This window comes from Pongo abelii, chromosome X, assembly GCF_028885655.2.
Source record: "Pongo abelii isolate AG06213 chromosome X, NHGRI_mPonAbe1-v2.0_pri, whole genome shotgun sequence".
Taxonomy (NCBI): Eukaryota; Metazoa; Chordata; class Mammalia; order Primates; family Hominidae; genus Pongo; species Pongo abelii.
Window position 1 is genome coordinate 38068374 of NC_072008.2, and position 19213 is coordinate 38087586.

Genomic DNA, 19213 nt, shown 5'->3' on the forward strand with positions numbered 1-19213 from the left:
TTTTCATCTTTCCATGCCAATATCCTCAGCATATCAGCAACATTTAGCCTCATGGTCATACATGGCTGCATTAGTTCTGGTATCACTAGGAACAAAGACATCACGTTCAGTGACTAAGATGAGCATTTTCTGGGGTTGATCGGATTTTCTTAGGAAAGCAAATCTTTATTTCAAGTCCTCAGGAGTTTTCTCCTCAGGTTCCATTGGCCAAGATTGGGCCACGTGACTCCCCACCGGGCAAAACATATGGGACAACAAATGTTTGTTTTTTCATTCTGTATGGTGAAAAGTGAGTTCTGCCAGCAAGAAAAAAAAATTGATATAAAATGAATGTTGGTAGGTCAGTCCTTTCCAAACTTTTCCATGCTATGGCCCACATAGAGGATAATATTTATATGGTACATTGAGGTAAACTGGAGGGGCTTGGTGGGCATCTGTATGGGGCTTAGTGAAAAAATATTTTCATTACTTTATATATTTATATGAAAAAATAAAATAGAAAGGGTGTTAAAATTGAATTTGTAAAAGCTTCCAAATAAAATCTCTTTCAATGCTTTAGTGAGACTCTCAATCTTGCTTTCACCCATATAATATTTTATATCTGGCTCTATGCATTGAACAGCCATAAGCAATTCCTGTTAATGAGTTTTTAATAATTATTTTTCCCTAAATATGAATAAATTATATTGTCGAGAAAGGTTCGCCATAGAAGCAGCTGATAAAAAACATTTGGACCCACTTTACAAACCACTAAAATTATACTTAAAGGCTTCTGTAATGGTAGACTATGTAATTAGGACCATCTCTTTCACTGATAATTACAAAGGTTGGACAAAATATAATAGACATTTGCTCAAGGGAATTGGATTTTTTAACAAGATGGGGAAGAATTATGGATCTAAGGCATAGAATAATGAAACCCAGAAAGATGAGCATGGCATTTGGGATAACTTTTTACCTTGAGGTGAGAAGATGTTAAGCCTTTTGCTTATGGGCCAAGGGGTAAAATAATCAGACTGCATGTCCTGCCAAGGAAGATGATTCTGGTAAACAATCTTGCTTTGGGTTGAAACCCCATGGATTAAACCCTGGGAGTGAAACACTCAAACTTGATCTTGCAGACTGAATCTCAGTTTTAAATTACCCAAACCCCTAAAATTGAATTAAGGTGATCTGGAATTGCTAATGCCTCTAGCCAACTTCTAGAAGCCAATGTAAATTCTCTCTGAAGGAAGAAAACATTATCTTAGGTCTCAAATCAGACATATGATTTTTTGCATACATCAAGTGGACAATAAAATATAACTAGACACATAACGAGACAAAACAACATTATCTTAAATCAAAAGACAGTGGAAACAGCCCAATCAGGGATGAAGATGATGGAGTTATCAGAAATAGACTTTAAAATAACTATGCTTACTATATTAAAAGAGATAAAAGACAAGGTTGAGAATTTCATCCAATAACCTGAAATTATAAAAAGTATACAAATGGAATTTCTTAGAAGTAGAAAATACAATAACCAATTTTTAAAAAAGAACAAAGAATCAGTTCTATAGTGGTTCTGACAAAGCTGAAGATTAAGTGAAGCTTAAAAAATTGGACAGAATAGACTGGGTGCGGTGGCTCACGCCTATAATCCGAGCACTTTGGGAGGCTGAGGGGGGCAGATCATGAGGTTAGGAGATCAAGACCATCCTGACTAACACGGTGAAATCCCGTCTCTACTAAAAATACAAAAAAATTAGCCAGGCATGGTGGTGGGCACCTGTAGTCCCAGCTACTCGGGATGCTGAGGCAGGAGAATGGCTTGAACCCAGGAGGTGGAGCTTGCAGTGAGCTGAGATCATGCCACTGCACTCCAACCTGGGTGACAGAGTGAGACTTTCTCTCAGAAAAAAAAAAAAAATGGACAGAATAAAATAGCCAAAGTGAAGCACAGAGACATAAATTAATGTAAAATACAGAAGAAAGCATACAGACAAAAGTAATACCATGAGAAAGTTCAACATACATAATGAGATTTCCAGAAGGAGATGAGAGAGAATGGACAGAAACAATATTTGATGAAATATTAGCTGAAGATCTTCCAAAACTGATGAAAGAACATATTAGTCAGAGTCTCTGTAGGAAGTAGATGAAACTCCCAAAATAATAATTCAGGGAGGATTTATTTACAATGCTGTGTGCTGGGATGGTGGATATAGCAGATCTATAAGGAATAGTTTCAGGAATCCAGTATAGCCTATCACTTTTCTCCATCAATATCCATCCACTTGCCCAGCTACAGAGGCAAGGACTATAGCAACTCTTCTGTGTTACTTCATCCCCTCTCCCTTTTACCTCCACTGATCATAACTAATGTTTTTGATTGCAGGTGGTTGTGTGACCAACTTAAATGCTATAATAGATGATGGACCTCCTCTATATGTCAAGCAACACATTTTATGCTCTACATCTACTATATTTCCAGGGACTCTGTGATTACAGTTCCAATTAATGTCAACAATGTCATGGATCAATGTGATGTGGTACAGCTCTAAGATATGGGGGACTCCCTTAAATCTGATATGGAGGTCTTCTAGTTTTTTTTTTAATTATTTATTTTTTTTAGATCTAGTCCTGAATCCAGACTTTCTAGTTTTTAAATTCATGTTCTTCATTTCATATTTATAACTCTTATATTTTCCCTATCTGTGCTTTCTAAAGCTACAATAAAGCACCAGGTGACTCCACAATCTTTATAAGAAACTTTGTTGCTATAGAGATGAAGCGCTACAGCCACTTGACCTCCAGTTCCTTGCCCTCTACCTGCATCACATCCTCTGACGATAAAGTGAGCAATCATTATGCCACATCGTGGTCATGAATTACATATGCCCTATTTCTTCCCAGTAAGAAGATTATCCATGTGCTCCTTTAAGTATATGAACAACCAATTCTCAGAATTTCATTTTGAATATTTGTGTATATAAAGAGATTTATTTTAAGATATTTAAGAGTCACTTATAGTTTCCTTTTTTCGAACTGTTTCTTCCTATCCCTTTCCCATTTTCAAACTTGTTGATTTGTGAGAACTTTTTATAAATAACAAATTATCCTTGTGTTTGTGATGAGTTACACATTCTTTCTCCCAGTTTTTTCCTCTTTTTATTTTGCTTAAGATAATTGTTGCCATACACACTTTTAAAATACGAATATCATTAATTTTATCAAAAAATACTTATTCTAAGTAATTGGCTGACACAATTGTAGAAGCTTGGCAAGTCCATAATCTGATGAGGTAGACCAAACAGGCTGGAGGCTCAGGAAAGGGTAACAGTTAGAATCCCGATGCAGCCCGATACAGAACCAGGAAGTACCAATGTTACAGATAAAGTCTGAAGACTACCTGCTGAAGAATTCCCTTTTGCTCTGGGGAGGTTAGCCTTCCATTCTAGTCAGGCCTTCAACTGATTAGATAAGGCTCACCCACATTATGGAAGGCAATCTGCTTTACTGAAAGTCTACTGATTTAAGTGTAAACCCAACCAAAACATCCTCACAGAAACATCCACAATAATGTTTGACCAAATATCTGGGCATTGTGGCTCAGCCAAGTTGACACATAAAATTAACCATCACAGGCTACTTCTGGTACCAGTTACTGTATCAATCAAGTTGCCAAGAAGAAGCAGATGGCACACTAAAGTTGGCATAAATTGAAGAGTGCTAATTTACAAAGATGTGGGCAGGTGAACTAATGGCAAGTGATAGTGAAAGAACATGGGGCTAACAACAGTGAAGCTGTCACTACTCCTAAGCTGTGAACTTTGAGGGGAAAGAGGATTAAACTGTCATGTTGACAAGGCCACTTTAAGAGGAAAAATGATCTTTTGTCAAGGGATATAACAAGCCCAAGGTGGCCTCCACAAAGGGAACCCAGGGAATAATTATCCTGACCCTTTCTCCTTCCCTCTGATCTCTTATTGCTGTTTCTCATTAGCTGAACCCAAATGGAAACTAGAGGGCATAGGAACGACTGTGCTCCATATAGGTCAGTTTCCCAAAGCACAAAGGAGTGTGGACTGTGTATGTGGGGAGACAAACAGAATACTTAGCACAGATCTTAAGCCACAGGTCCAAGAATCACTATGATCCCCAAGCAAAATGAATAAAAACTGTATTTTTGCACCTCACAATAAAATGGCTGAAAACCAAAGGAAAGAGAAAAGTTGTAAAGTACTACTGCCTCACCCAAAAAGACAAATTACCTTCAAAAGTGAGACAAGAAGATTCAAATATGACTTCTCATAGAAACAGTGGAAACTCAAAGACAATGTATTTTTAAATTGATACCCAGTAATTGTACATATTTATGGGATGCACAGTGACATTTTGATAAATGCATAAAGTTTGTCATGATCAAATCAGGATATTTAGGATGTCCATCACCTTGCACATTTATCATCTCATTGTGTTGGTGTTTTGGGCCGTTTTTGCATTGCTATAAAAAATACCTGTTGGAGTGCAGTGGCTCATGCCTGTAATCCCAGCACTTTGGGAGGCCAAGGTGGGCTGATCACCTGAGGTCGGGAGTTTGAGACCAGCCTGACCAACATGGAGAAACCCTGTCTCTACTAAAAAATACAAAATTAGCTGGGCATGGTGATGCATGCCTGTAATCCCAGCTACTCGGGAGGCTGAGGCAGGAGAATCACTTGAACCTAGGAGGCAGAGCTTGCAGTGAGTCAACATTGCGCCATTGAACTCCAGCCTGGGCAACAAGAGCGAAACTCTGTCTCAAAAAAAAAGAAAGAAAGAAAGAAAAGAAATACCTAAGGCTGAGGCTGGGTAATTTATAAACAAAAGAGGTTTTAATTGGCTCATAGTTCCAGAGGCTGTACAAGGCATGATGCTGGGATCTGCTTGGTTTCTGGGGAAGCCTCAGGGAGCTTTTACTCATGGTGGAAGGTGAAGCAGGAGCAGGCACATCACATGGCCAGAGCAGAGCAAAATGGGAGGGAGGTCGCACACACTTTTAAACAAACAGATCTCATGTGAATTCACACACTATCCTGAGGACAGCACCAAGCCATGAGAGATCTGCCCCCATGACGCAAACATTTTCCACCAGGCCCCATATACAACATTGGGGATTACAGTTCAACATGAGATTTAGAGTGGACAACATCCAAACTGTATCATTTTACCCTTGGCCCCTCAAATCTCATGTTTTTCTCACATTGCAAATTCAGTTATCCCCTGCCAGTAGTCCCCCAAAAGCCTCAACTCCTTTCAGTATCACTCAGAAAAGTCCCAAGTTCAAAGTCTCATCTGAGACAAGACAAGTATCTTCCACCTATGAGCCTGTAAAATCAAAAATTAGTTATTTACTTCCAAGATACAACGGAAGTACAGGCATTGGGTAAACATTCCTGTTCCCAAAGGGAGAAATCAGCCAAAAGAAAGATGAGCCCCATTCAAGTCTGAAACAAAGCAGGGCACTCATTAAATCTTAAAATTCCAGAATAATCTCCTTTGACTCCATGTCCCACAATCCAGAGCACACTGATGCAAGGCGTGGGTTCCCAAGGCCTTGGGCAGCTCCGCCCCCATGGATTTTCCACACTGAAGTTGCAAGCTGTTAGTGGGTCTTCCATTCTGGAGTCTGGAGGATGGTGGTCCCCTTCCCACAGCTCCACAAGTCAGTTCCCTAGTGGGGACTCTGTGTGAGGTCTCCAACCCCACATTTCCCCTCCTCACTTTCCTAGTACAGGTTCTCTGTAGGGTCTCTGCCCATGCAGCAGGCTTCTGCCTGGATTCCTAGGCTTTTCCATACATCCTCTGAAATCTAGGTGAAGGCTGCCAAGCCTCCTTAACTCTTGTACTCTGCATGCCTGCAGGCTTAACACCACATGGCAACTGCCTAGGTTTATGGCTTGCACCCTCTGGAGCTTGTGGCCCAAGGTGTACTTAAAACCCTTTGAGCCAAAGCAGGAGTTTGGGCAGTTGGGTTGTAGGGAGCAGTGTCCTGAAGCTGTGCAGGGTAATAGGCTTCAGGCCTGGCCCAGGAACCATTCTTTCCTCCTGGGTCTCTGAACCTGTGATGGGAGAGGCTGCCTCAAAGATCTCTGAAATGCCTTTTTTTTCCCCATTGTCTTGAGTATTAGCACCTGGTTTTTTTGTCATGCAAATATCTCTAGAAAGTGATTGCTCCATTGCTGTCTTGGATTCTTCTCCTAAATCTTTAGGGCTTTCTAGATATAAGATCATGTCATCCTCAGAGAGGAACAATTTGACTTCTTCTTTTCCAATTTGGATGCTTTTTGTTCCTTTATCTTGCCTAATTGCTCTGGCTAGGACTTTCAGTACTATGTTGAATAGGAGTGGTGTAAGTGGGCATCCTAGACAATGTATTTTGACACCTTCAAAACACTGAAGGAAAATACTCTGAACTTAGAATGTCTATATAGCAAAAAAACCCTTCAAAAATAAAGATGAAATAACAAAAATTTAGGCAAATATAAATGAAATTAGAAATTAGTTACCAGCAGTACATTTCAAGAAATACAAAAATTTATACTTTTGGCAAAATACAAACTAATTTTAGATAGAAGTTTGGGTGATGTAGAAAGAAATGAAGAGTAATTACAGGGCTAAATTTAATGATTATGAACTCTATAAAACAATGATAATATCTGTGGAGTTGAAAGTATATGCCAAATTCAAATACAGGATAACAGTAGCATATAAATTGAGAGGAGGCTAAATTAAGTTAAAGTGTTCAAATGTCCTTTTATTGTTCAAGGAATGGGTAAGGTATCAAGTAATATTATACTTTGATAAATCAAGAATGCATTTTTGTATAGAGTAAAATGCATTCAATGAAAATTTTTTTTCAGTGTATAATTACCAAGCTAACAGAGTAGAGAAATAGAATTTTAACAATACTCAGTTAACCCAAAAGAAGGCAAAGGAGAGAAAAAAAGAACATAGTAAAAGCGAGATAAATATGTAAAAATAATAAAATGATAGATTTAACTCCAAATACATCTTATTTATAATAAATATAAGTAGATCATACATTCCACTTAAATAACCAAGGACAGAACAAAACACACTCCACCTATATGCTGATTATAAAAGTCACATAAAAATATCAAAGATGCAGAAAAATTTAAAGTAAAAGGATGCAAAATGCAACATTATTTAATGCTGGCATATATGTTTTAATAGCAGATAAAGTAAGTTTTAAGGCAAAAGACATTACTAGAGGAAAAGAGACATGTTTCACAATGGTAAGAGTCAATTCACTGGGTGGACATAAGAGTCCAAAGTGTTATGCACTTAAATATGGGAAATAAAAATGAATACAGTTAAAAGATGAAAAAGATAAATTCACAGTTGTATGGAAGATTTTAATGCTCCTCTCAATAGATGACAGAATAAGCTAGCAAAAAGTACATTAGAAAAGATAAAGGAAATGTGAGCAATATGATTAACACATTTTATAATTGATGTGTGTAGAACTCTGAATACAACAACTGCAGAACACATTCTTTTGATGTACAAAAAGTACTTTATGTGAAATAGATTATCTTGCTTGAGGAATTTAATGATTACTTTTATGAACAATGATTGTAATATAGTGATAGATAATTTGTCTATTTGTTTTGTAGCTGGCAGTCCTTCGATTTCAAACTATAGAGAAACGTATACTCCCATAAGAAAACGTTCCGGGAATTGGAAAGTATTTATTTTGCTTCAAAACGATTCATCTTTGAGAACCAGAGTTTATTGATCGAGTTACAAGGTACCACTTTGGGAGTGAAAAACTTTGTGGATTTGAATAAGATACTTAAGATCAGTTATTAATGTTGTCACTAGTAGGCCATGATATAAGTGTTCACAGAACTCTCTAATTTAAAATGCAAACTCTGCTTCCCTACAGGCTCTGTTGTAGGCATCTTCTTCTATCATTCTTTTGTTTCTAGGATGTAAGCCACTGTAGTCAAGACTCTCACATAGTACTATTTCAAGGCTTTTGTAATATCTGGTCCCAGTATGGCAAAATGAGTTTTCTTCCATAGTACAAGCCATTATTACAAAAGAAAATTGCAAGGTAATACATTTTTTTAATTACCAGAACTAATTATCAAAAATAGAACACTAATTTTTAAATTACCTTACTTAGGATGAATACAGATCTACAATGGGGCAGGGAATAGAAGATATAAATGGAGCGGGAAGTTACTGTGCTGAGATATCCTTTCTTTCATTTCCAAGGAATTGATCACTAATGTAGATATGTGAGGAGAAATGTATTGACAATGAGGATTGCTACTCTGTAATACTAGTCTTTGGAGAATTGAAAGGAATAGGATTTTAACACTGGCTGCAAATCAGAAGCACAGGATGAGGTGTTAAAAAAATTTCTATGCTAGACCCCACCTCCTTGAGATTCTGATTTAACAGTTCTGGAATCAAAACTGGCATCAGTAGTTTTTCAGAAGCTTCCCCAGGTGGGTGATTATAACATGTAGTCAGTCAGGGTTGAGAACCCTTGGTGCAAGATCTTTTTTTCCCCTTCAGATGTCATTACAACAAGGTAAATTCACTTTTGCTGGACAGGCTTAAACATAGTTCTGCTGAATGTTAGAACAATACATTCTGCTACTTCTTGGAATGTTTTTGTGTCCTATGGGTTTGTCATTTATTCATTCATTCATTCATTCATTCAACAAAGGTTTACTTAGCACCCTCTATTGCCAAACATTGTGTTAGAGAGGTAGTCCTTAACCAGGGCAGGTTTTTACCATCGCCCCCACCTCCACCCCAGGGAGATTTGGCAATGCCTGGAGACATTTTGATTGTCATAAGTAGGGTGAGACCTACTGGCTTATAGTAGTTAGAGGCCATGGATGCTGCCAAACTTCCTACAATGCACATGACAGTCCCCTACAGTAAGTTATTTGCCATAAAATGTCAATAATGCCGAGGTTAAGAAATCCTGTATTAGAAGATGGGAATGAACAAGAAAGATTGCCCATCTCTATGGAGTTTATGATCTATTAGGAAAGGCAGACAATACACAAACACTATACATATATCATATATATAATCACATATATTTGTCATATATAGATATAGATATCATATATATCTATATATGATATATATGATATATATATGATATATGATATATAGATCATATATCATATATCTATATGAATATGATATATAGATCTATATATCATATATCTATATATCATATATATATCATATATATAGATCTATATATCATATATCTATATGAATATGATATATAGATCTATATATCATATATCTATATATGATATGTATATAATCTGTATTATATGACAGAAGGATATAATATCTATATATGATATGTATATAATCTGTATTATATGACAGAAGGAACATCGCCATCTTGGGCAAGCCCTTCATTCTAAAGTTCACTTAATAAAAACTGCCTAAATAAAAAACTGCCTAAATCCAAAGGGCATCAGCCTAATGGCTAAGGTCAGCAAGACCATAAACCACAAATAACATCTCCAACCAGAAACATTCCAAACTCCTCCCCAGCCAGAAACATGCTAGCCCCGAGATCACCTCCCTTTGGCCAGGAAGATGCCAGCCTCAAGATAACCCCCCTCCAGCCAGAAAGATGTCTGTCCCAAAATAAACTCCCCTCCCCCCAGAGACATTCCAACCCTGCCATAAAACCTCTCCCTCACACTGAAACATTCCAAGCTAGTGATAAGCCCCCTCACCCTAAAACAAATATAGTCTCTTAGTCTGTAAGAGAAAGTGCTCCTGACCAAAATTGGCCAGAAGCCTCTCTCAGATTTTATCTAAAATAAAGGTGTCTTTAACTGCCAAGCCGTGTTTCATGTTTCTTTCCTCTTTCTTTAACTCTTACATTATATATATATGCGTGTGTGTATATATATATGTGTGTGTGTGTGTGTATACACACACATGACACGAGGTAGCTGTGTTATAAAGAAGATTTAAGAAAAGTAAGGGAATAGAGAGTGACTAGGGTGAGGCTACTATAGATAAGGTGAAGAAGGAAGAGTTCTCTGAGAAAATGACATTTAGACAATCACTCAAATAATGTAAAGAAGTTAGACAAGAATTTGAAAGTTACATTAGAAGTTAGATTTGAAGTTTGACGTTACATGAGAGAGGACAATGGATTTTCTCAGAGTGTGGGGAAGGAAATAAATTAGAAAAATATGGTAAAATCTCAGGCAACTCAATTGTGTTTTGTGGTCATAATTTTAAAATGAAACCTATCATAGATGTTGCAGCCTCTGGCCATGTTCAGCTCTTGGAAGCATATGGAGAAGAGTAGAGTTAACCCGGATTGGGGCTTTTCCAGGTGATTTTGACTGCGGAAGAGAGAATCATGGCCTTCGAAGGCATTTTCAGGGAGTGATTGGTCTGATAGATTGTGGATTCTAAGCTGGGTAAGTAGTGATGGACAGCAAAAAAGTGATAGGATCATTGAACTGTAGGTCAAAATGGTGTCAGATAATTACTGGGGTGATGGTTCTAGAAAAAGTGAGATGGAAGCAAAGAGAGTAGGGGTCAGAAAGCTGGATGATTGAACATGAAGTATATATATATATATATTTTTCTTTTTTTTTTTGAGACAGAGTTTCTCTGTCATCCAGGCTGGAGTGCAGTGGTGTGATCTCAGCTCACTGCAACCTCTGCCTCCCAGGTTCAAGTGATTCTCCTGCCTCATCCTCCAGAGTAGCTGGAACTACAGGTGTGCACCACCCACCCAGCTAATTTTTGTATTTTTAGTAGAGTTGGGATTTTGCCATGCTGGCCAGGCTGGTCTTGAACTACTGACCTCAAGTGATCTGCCCACTTCGCCCTCCCAAAGTGCTGGGATTACAAGCATGAGCCACTGCATCCGGATGAACATAAAACACTTTTGAAGCCAACATCTAAGCAGGAGTGAGGATTCCTCTTCTTCTTGGTGCCTCTTTTATATCATACTATGGGCATTGTAGCCAGGAGAGTGCTACAAGAAGCATTGTATTATCAGCTGGGGGACAACGTTTTTATCAGGTTCTATGATTTTGACTTGATATTTTTCCTGGCTTTTTCATATATGGGGTTGTGAGTATGAGTGAATAGGGACAACTGAGTACAAATCCTAGAGTGCAGTGCCATGATAAACATACTGGGCAGGGGGAAATAAGCAGGCACCAAGGAAAAATAGGAAATAAGACTTTTCCATATAGGTTGATCCCTTTTCTCCAGACATTTATAGATTCTATATGAGACATCTTATATCCCTTCTTTTTTTTTTCCTCCTGCCCTTGTCTCTGCCATACAATTTTATTATGCTTTAGCATTTGTTCATGTAAAGACGAAATTACATTTGTGCCTCAGGCATGCTCTGCCTGCATAATCACAATAAGAATGTTTTTGGCTACGGTTTGGAAAACTTAGTTTTTTTGTGTTTTGATCCTTCTCGTGCCTACCATTTCTAGTGAAGGTTGTGATTTTTTAACCATTTATTTAACTAAAAATTCTACTAGTGTTGTGGCTAATTTATGCCCCACCTCATCCTCATATTACAATCTTTAAACAAATATCAAACTGAGAATATTTCCTTCCCTCACAGAGAAAAAATCTGTTTTTTATTTAGTGTCTGTCTCTTAGTGGAAAGAATGCTGACCTTTTGATACAGGGTACATAATCTGACCCTGTTGTTTATTATAATGCTTTATTGCACTGAAGGGGCATATAAACTGGATGAGAAAAACACATGTACTGCATGAATCAGTCCAGTACTGTTTCAGGGAAAGAACACATGCAAGGAGATCCATTTAGTTATACTCAGCTCTTAATTTCTGTGATCCTTCTAAACCATGTCTCACAAAAGATGTTTCCTGGTGTTTTTGAAGAGCTGGAGTAATGTATTTACAAGCATAAAATGGCTTATTTAGTTATAGCCATTTTGCTCATCAAAAATCTGCAGCTTTATCACAGGGAATCATTCATTGTCAAAGTGCATATGCTAATGACCTTCTTCATAGTCAAAGCACATTTTAAATATTTATTCATAAGCCAGATGAGGACTTTTAAAGTAGTTAATTTTAAAACAAAGTGACCTTTGTACAGGGAGGGAAAAAACATTGAATATGAACAAAATGAGCATTTGTGTCATGGTTTTACACATAATAGAGTATTTGCCAAGCATCAGCACCAATCACGTATACTTATTCAACCCATGATGCAGCCCTGGTTTTCAAATGCATAATCAAATATAAACATATATAGATTGACCTCAGTTGACATTAAGGGATTGTGGATAGTTTTCTCCTTGTAACAATCATAACTATATTCTATTCTCTTTAGGTAAAGACATGGATGATGTAGATGTTGAACAAGGTGCTGAAGCAACATGATTATACACATTTCTCATTCCTAGTAGGCTGTTTCAAGGTATAAAAATTAGGAATAGGCACTGATTGAAACATTCAAGTCTCAGTTTTCTCCTTCTAAACACAGACGAAGACTTGGAGAACAATAAAAACTGTTTACAAAGGGTTTTCTATCCACATGGTCTTATCTCCATTTTACTCTGAGTTAATGTTTGATAGAATGGGGGTATTTGGAGCCAAGAGATCGTCAGTCATTATAGTGGGGACATCAGGTCAGTGTGGTGGGATTGTGTTTAAATTTGTATGAGGCCCTCACTGAGGGCTTTTAACTAGGATAATCTCTCCTGGAGTCATTTTGGCATTTGGTTTTTGGCTATTTCTTTTAGGAATTGTCACAAAGTGAAGAAAGCTGTAATCCTTCTCTGATTCTTTGTTAGTTAAAAAATTAACCCAGCTAAACTCTTGAATTGATCCAATTCATTGACTTTTCTCCACCTAAATCTAGGCTGGTTGAAAATGTCTCTCAATGAACAGACTAGGGCTCTGTAACTCTGTAGTCTGCATCCACAATGGGGTTCTCAGAGCAGGAGGGGAAACCTCTGATGATTCTCTGATCTGTTCAGCTTTGGTTCTCCACCACAGCCATTTCAAACATTTTCCCACTCTCCAACTCTCTGACTCCAGAACATTCCTGTCACTATCAACATATTGCTTCCCACTTTAGCAACAAACTGGATCCATCATTTGAGGGCTCCTTTAACTTCTTGTCATTGAATGAAAGAACACACTTGCATGCCTAGCTATTATTTGCTTCCCTTATAACAGAGTGGTAATTCTTCCACAGGTTCTTTGACATTTGTTCCTTCTATCTTATTCGCAGACCATGGAATGACATTTTTCTTCTTTCTCCTTTGTTTTTAATCCCACTCCTTCCAGTGTTTATTGTAACTGCCAAACTTCTTATCTTGTATCTCTTACTCAAATGTAAACCCCATAAGAAGCAGGGAACTGGTCTATCCTGCTCCCCATTGTATTTCTAGTGCAAAGATCTATGTGTGATTCAATAAATGTTTTTGTTTTTAAATTAATGAATGAGAGCTAAGAGGGGTGTATGGTGAGGCAAACTGGTACTATAGAACACAAAGTGTTTTAAAGTTCATTTGCAGTGGGGTGTGGTTTGTCCCACGTGTAATCCCAGCACTTTGGGAGGCTGAGGCAGGTGGATCTCTTGAGGCCAGGAGTTTGAGACCAGCCTGGCCAACATGGCAAAACTTCGTCTCTACTAAAAATACAAAAATTACATGGGTGTGGTGGCACACACCTGTAATCCCAGCTACTCAGGAGGCTGAGGCATGAGAATTGCTTGAACCTGGGAGGTGGAGATTGCAGTGAGCCAAGATCATGCCACTGCACTCCAACCTGGGCAACACAGTGAGACTTTAAAAAAAAAATGTTAAAAATTTTAAAAAATAAAGTTCAATTGCAATAATTTTGGTTTTATTGAGGTCCCTTATGATGGTCTACACTGATAGGTAGTCTTTGATCAACAAATCAGTGGCACTATTAGAAGATTTATCTGTAGTTGCTTGTTTATTTCTAACTCAACACAGAGTCTATGTCCTCATCCAGTTGTCCAGTTTATGGCATTCATACTATGCCCTGTTACCCAGAGACTGCTAATGCGTAAATTTCACAGTAAATTACTTATCAGAAATGTAGGCAATAACACTCAACTTGATAAGGGAAAGCTGCATAAGAAAATGTTTTGATAGAATTATGCTTATTCTATCAAATTTAATGGTGCATTGCATAATATATGTTAAATACCAATGACATGGTTGAACATACTGTGCTTTCCCCACTGTATTAGCCTGTTCTCACACTGCTACAAAGAACTGTCTGAGACTGGGTAATTTATAAAGAAAAGAGGCTTAATTGATTCACAGTTCAACATAGCTAGGGAGGCCTCAGGAAACTTATAACCATGGTGGAATACACCTCCTCACAGGGCAGCAGGAGAGAGAATGAGTACAAGCAGAGGAAATGCCAGACACTTATAAAACCATCAGATCTCCTGAGAACCCACTCACTGTCATGAGAACAGCATGGGGGAAACCACCCCCATGATCCAATCACTTCCTACCTGGTCCCTCCCATGACAAGTGGGGATTATGGGAACTAAAATTCAAGATGAGATTTGGGTTGGGACACAACCAAACCGTATCATTTCACCCCGGCCCCTCCCAAATCTCATGTCCTCACATATCAAAACACAATCATGCCTTCCCAACAGTCCCCCAAAGTCTTAACTCACTCCAGCATTAACTCAAAAGTCCAAGTCCAAAGTCTTATCTGAGACAAGGCAAGTTCCTTTCACCTATGAGCCTGCAAAATCAAAAGCAAGTTAGTCACTTCCTAGATACAATGGAGGTACAGGCATTAGGCAAATAAATACACTTGTTCCAAATGGGAGAAATTGGCCAAAACAAAGGGGTTGCAGGGCCCATGCAAGTCCGAAATCCAATAGGGCAGTCATTAAACCTTAAAGTTCCAAAATGATCTCCTTTGACTCGTATCTAGATTATGCTGATGCAAGAGGTGGACTCCCATGGCCTTGGGCAACTCCACCCCTGTGGCTTTGCAGGGTACTAAGCCTCCACCCCCCAACCTCCGGCTGCTTTCTCAGGTTGGCATTGTGTGTCTGTGGGTTTTCCAGGTGCATGGCATGACCTGTCAGTGGAGCTACCATTCTGGGGTCTGGAGGATGCTGGCTTTCTTCTCACAGCTCCACTAAGCAGTGCCCCAGTGGGGACTCTGTGTGGGGGCTCTGACCCCACATTTCCCTTCTGCACTGCCCTAGCTGAGGCTCTCCATGAGGCCTCTGCCCCTGCAGCAGACTTCTGCCTGGACATGCAGGTGTTTCATACAACCTCTGAAATCTAGATGGAGGTTCCCAAATCTCATTTCTTTTCTTCTGTGCACCCACAAGACCAACACTACATGGAAGCTGCAAGGCTTGGGGCTTGCACCCTCTGAAGCAATGGTGTGAGCTGTACCTTGGCCCCTTTTAGCCATGGCTGGAGCAGCTGAGACACAGGGCACCTAGTACCAAGGCTGCACAGAGCAGGGGGGTCCTGGACCTGGCCCAGAAAATGACTTTTCCCTCCTAGGCCTCCAGGCCTCTGATGGGAGGGGCTGCCATGAAGGTCTCTGACATGCCTTGGAGACATTTTCCTCATTGTCTTGGTGATTAACATTGGGCTCCTCATTACTTATGCAAATTTCTGCAGCCAACTTGAATTTCTCCTCAGAAAATGGGGTTTTCTTTTCTATCGCATCAGCAGGCTGCAAATTTTTAAAACTTTTATGCTCTCCTTCCTCTTGAATGCTTTGCTGCTTACAAATTTCTTCCACCAGATACCCTACATCATCTCTCTCTAGTTCAGTTTCACAGATCCCTAGGGCAGGGACAAAATGCTGCCAGTCTCTTTAGTAAAGCATAGCAAGAGTTACCTTTGCTCCATTTCTCAAGAAGTTCCTCTTCTCCATCTCAGACCACCTCAGCCTGGACTTCATTGTCCATACCACTATCAGCATTCTGGTCAAAACCATTCAACAAGTCTCCAGGAAGTTCCAAACTTTCTCACATCTTTCTGTCTTCTGAGCCCTCCAAAGTCACTTCCACATTTTTGGGTATACTTAATGCAGCACTCCACTCCCTGCAGTACTAATTTACTATATTAATCCATTCTCATGCCGCTATAAAGAAATGCCCAAGACTGGGTAATTAATAAAGAAAAGAAGTTTAATTGACTCACAGTTCCATATAGCTGGGGAGGCCTCAGGAAACTTACAATCCTGGCAGAGGGCACTTCTTCCCTGGGTGGAAGGAGAGAGAATGAGTGTAAGCAGAGGAAATGCCAGACAGCATGGTGCAAGCTGCCAGTGGATCCGCCATATATGATGCTTATATACCATATGATGCTTATAAAACCATCAGATCTTGTGAGAATTCACTCACTATCATGAGAACAGCATGGGGGAAACCACCCCCATGATGAAATCACTTCCCACTGAGTCCCTCCTATGACACATGGGGATTATGAGAACTACCATTCAAGATGATATTTGGGTGGGGACACAGCCAAGCCATATCACCCACCAAAAATACACTCAGCCATTTACATATAAAATGAAAGTGAAAGTACAAAAGGTCAACTCCAGGAAGCAATGCCATCCACTAAGTGGGAAAACAACTATTTAAGGTCTATCATTTAGAGGTTATATTTCAGGTTCAAATAAAATAAATCATTCACTCCCAGCTAGTATGTATCATGCTGTGAATCTTTCTTGAAGAGGAGTAGGAGGAAAAGAGCAGCATAAAATCTGGTTGTATGTCACCTTTCATCTTAGTAGTCTAAAACAAATTTTGGTGTTATGTCTTTGCCCAACAGACTATGACTTGTTTAAAATTTTGGAACAAAATGAAATGCATGCTACTTTTATTTTAAATAATTATTTCAATAAATGTTTGTCGATAGCCTGTTATGTTCTAACACTGGCCTGGTCTTTGAAGTAAGAGGAAAAAAGAGAAACTGATGCTTCAACTGGGCTGATTCTTGGAGAAGCTGTAGATGTGAACGAGGCTAAGGAAGGTGGAACTGCCAAGAAAAAGTAACAGAATGCACGAAGGCATAGAGGCATGAAAAAGCACGTGTGGAAAATTACAAATGCTTCAATTTGTCTAAAGAAGGGTATATATGGAGATATAAATTTGAGAATCCTTAATATATAGGGGGTAGTTAGATCACCCAGGAGGAGTATGCAGAGAGAAAAACAAACACAGAGGCTGACATATTAGGAAACACTCATATTCAAGGGATGGGATGGGCAGTAGAAGAGTCCTTAAAAGATAGATAAGAACAATTATAGAAGAAGTGATCACATGCACACATACACACACACACATGCACACACACACACACACAGAGAGAAACAAAAAAGGTAATAGAGTAGGTAAATTGCATTAATGACTAATTTTTACCCCTCCCTATATTCATTCCCATTGTCCTGTACATATTCAGTGCTCTTCTACTCTGACTCTAGGCTCAATCACACGGCATACTTTAGCCAGTGAAATGCCAGGAAATATGACAAAAACAGAGGTTTGAAAAGCAGCTTGCATAATTTGTCCTGTACTCTTATGTCTCTGCCATGAGAAGGACAAACCTGGGTAGGTCACTGCCCATAGCAGAATAAGTTATTCTCAGCTGAGCCCAGCCTAGATCAAACAACCCCCACCTAACCCACAGACTTGTTTTGTAATAATAAATGATTGCTTTTCGTTAGTCACTGAGTTTTGGGGTGGTTTGTTATGCAGCAATAGTTGACTAATACACAGAGTTTTCAAAAAGAGAGTGAATGACAAAGAAAGAAAATGAGATAAAGATTGAAAAGAGCACATTTAATTGGGTAATTAGAAGGATTCTGCTTACCTTAATTAGAGCAAATTTAATGGAGTAGTGGGTTTGAAACCACAACTGCAGAAGATTTCAAGAGTGTAAAAATAGAATAATCTACTGTTTTGTGGAGACAGACTAAACGCAATGTGGAGGGGTAGAGGGCGATAGGTAGATGGGTATGAATAAAGGGAAAGTGTGCTGTTTGAAGATTGTGGAGATATAAGTACATTTATATGCTTAGGAGGCAAAACCAGCAAAGAGAGAGTAGTTGAACAAACAGAAGAAGGAATGACTTAGGCAGAGTGACCTCTGAGTAGGTAGAAGGCAATGAACACTAGGGCATAGAAAAAGGAATTAGCTTTGGTTAGAAGAAGGGGTATTTCTCCACTGAACTGGGAATATAAAAATAAGGATGGGAATAGATAAAGATAAGTTTTCAGGAAAGAAGGGAGTGGGAGAAGAAAAGTAAAATGGGGTTCCCATATTACGGCCTCTATAAAAAGTACAAAGTGATATTGGGTAGGGCATTCTGCAAAGTCACATTGCAAAGAGTAAGAAGAATGATAAACATTAATAGCTGTTACTAAGTGAAGACAGGGAAGATTTACTCTAGTATTGAGGACATACTAAAGCTAGGAATGATAAATTTGTAGTGGTAAAAATACATGCTTGTATGACTTCTCTAGAAGGACTTTATAATTCAAGTCTAAGAGAAGATGGGCGATTGCAGAGATTCTAATTTGAAATATTTCAGGATAGTGTGATAGAAGGCAATAGTTAATAAATATAGAAGGAACAGCTGGGCGCAGTAGCTCACGCCTGTAATCCCAGGACTTTGGGAGGCCGAGGCGGGTGGATCACAAGGTCAGGAGTTCGAGACCAGCCTGATCAACATGGTGAAACCTCGTCTCTACTAAAAATACAAAAATTAGCTAGGTGTGTGCTCGCTTCGGCAGCACATATAGTAAAATTGGAACGATACAGAGAAGATTAGCATGGCCCCTGCGCAAGGATGACATGCAGATTTGTGAAGTGTTCCATATTTTTTTTACACAGTTGGTGGGACTGTAAACTAGTTCAACCATTGTGGAAGACAGTGTGGCAATTCCTCAAGGATCTAGAACTAGAAATACCATTTGACCCCGCCATCCCATTACTGGGTATATACCCAAAGGATTATAAATCATGCTTCTATAAAGACACATGCACACGTATGTTTATTGCGGCACTATTCCCAATAGCAAAGACTTGGAACCAACCCAAATGTCCATCAATGACAGACTGGATTAAGAAAATGTGGCACATATACACCATGGAATACTATGCAGCCAT

The 19213-nt window shown here is 38.9% G+C and overlaps 1 non-coding gene across 1 annotated transcript; it reads left to right on the forward strand.

The window, feature by feature from the left end:
• The first annotated feature begins 18821 nt into the window (after positions 1-18821).
• Positions 18822-18928, forward strand: LOC112131075 (U6 spliceosomal RNA). The gene has a single exon (XR_002913223.2). It is a non-coding gene; the product is annotated as a U6 spliceosomal RNA (small nuclear RNA).
• Positions 18929-19213: the final 285 nt, after the last annotated feature.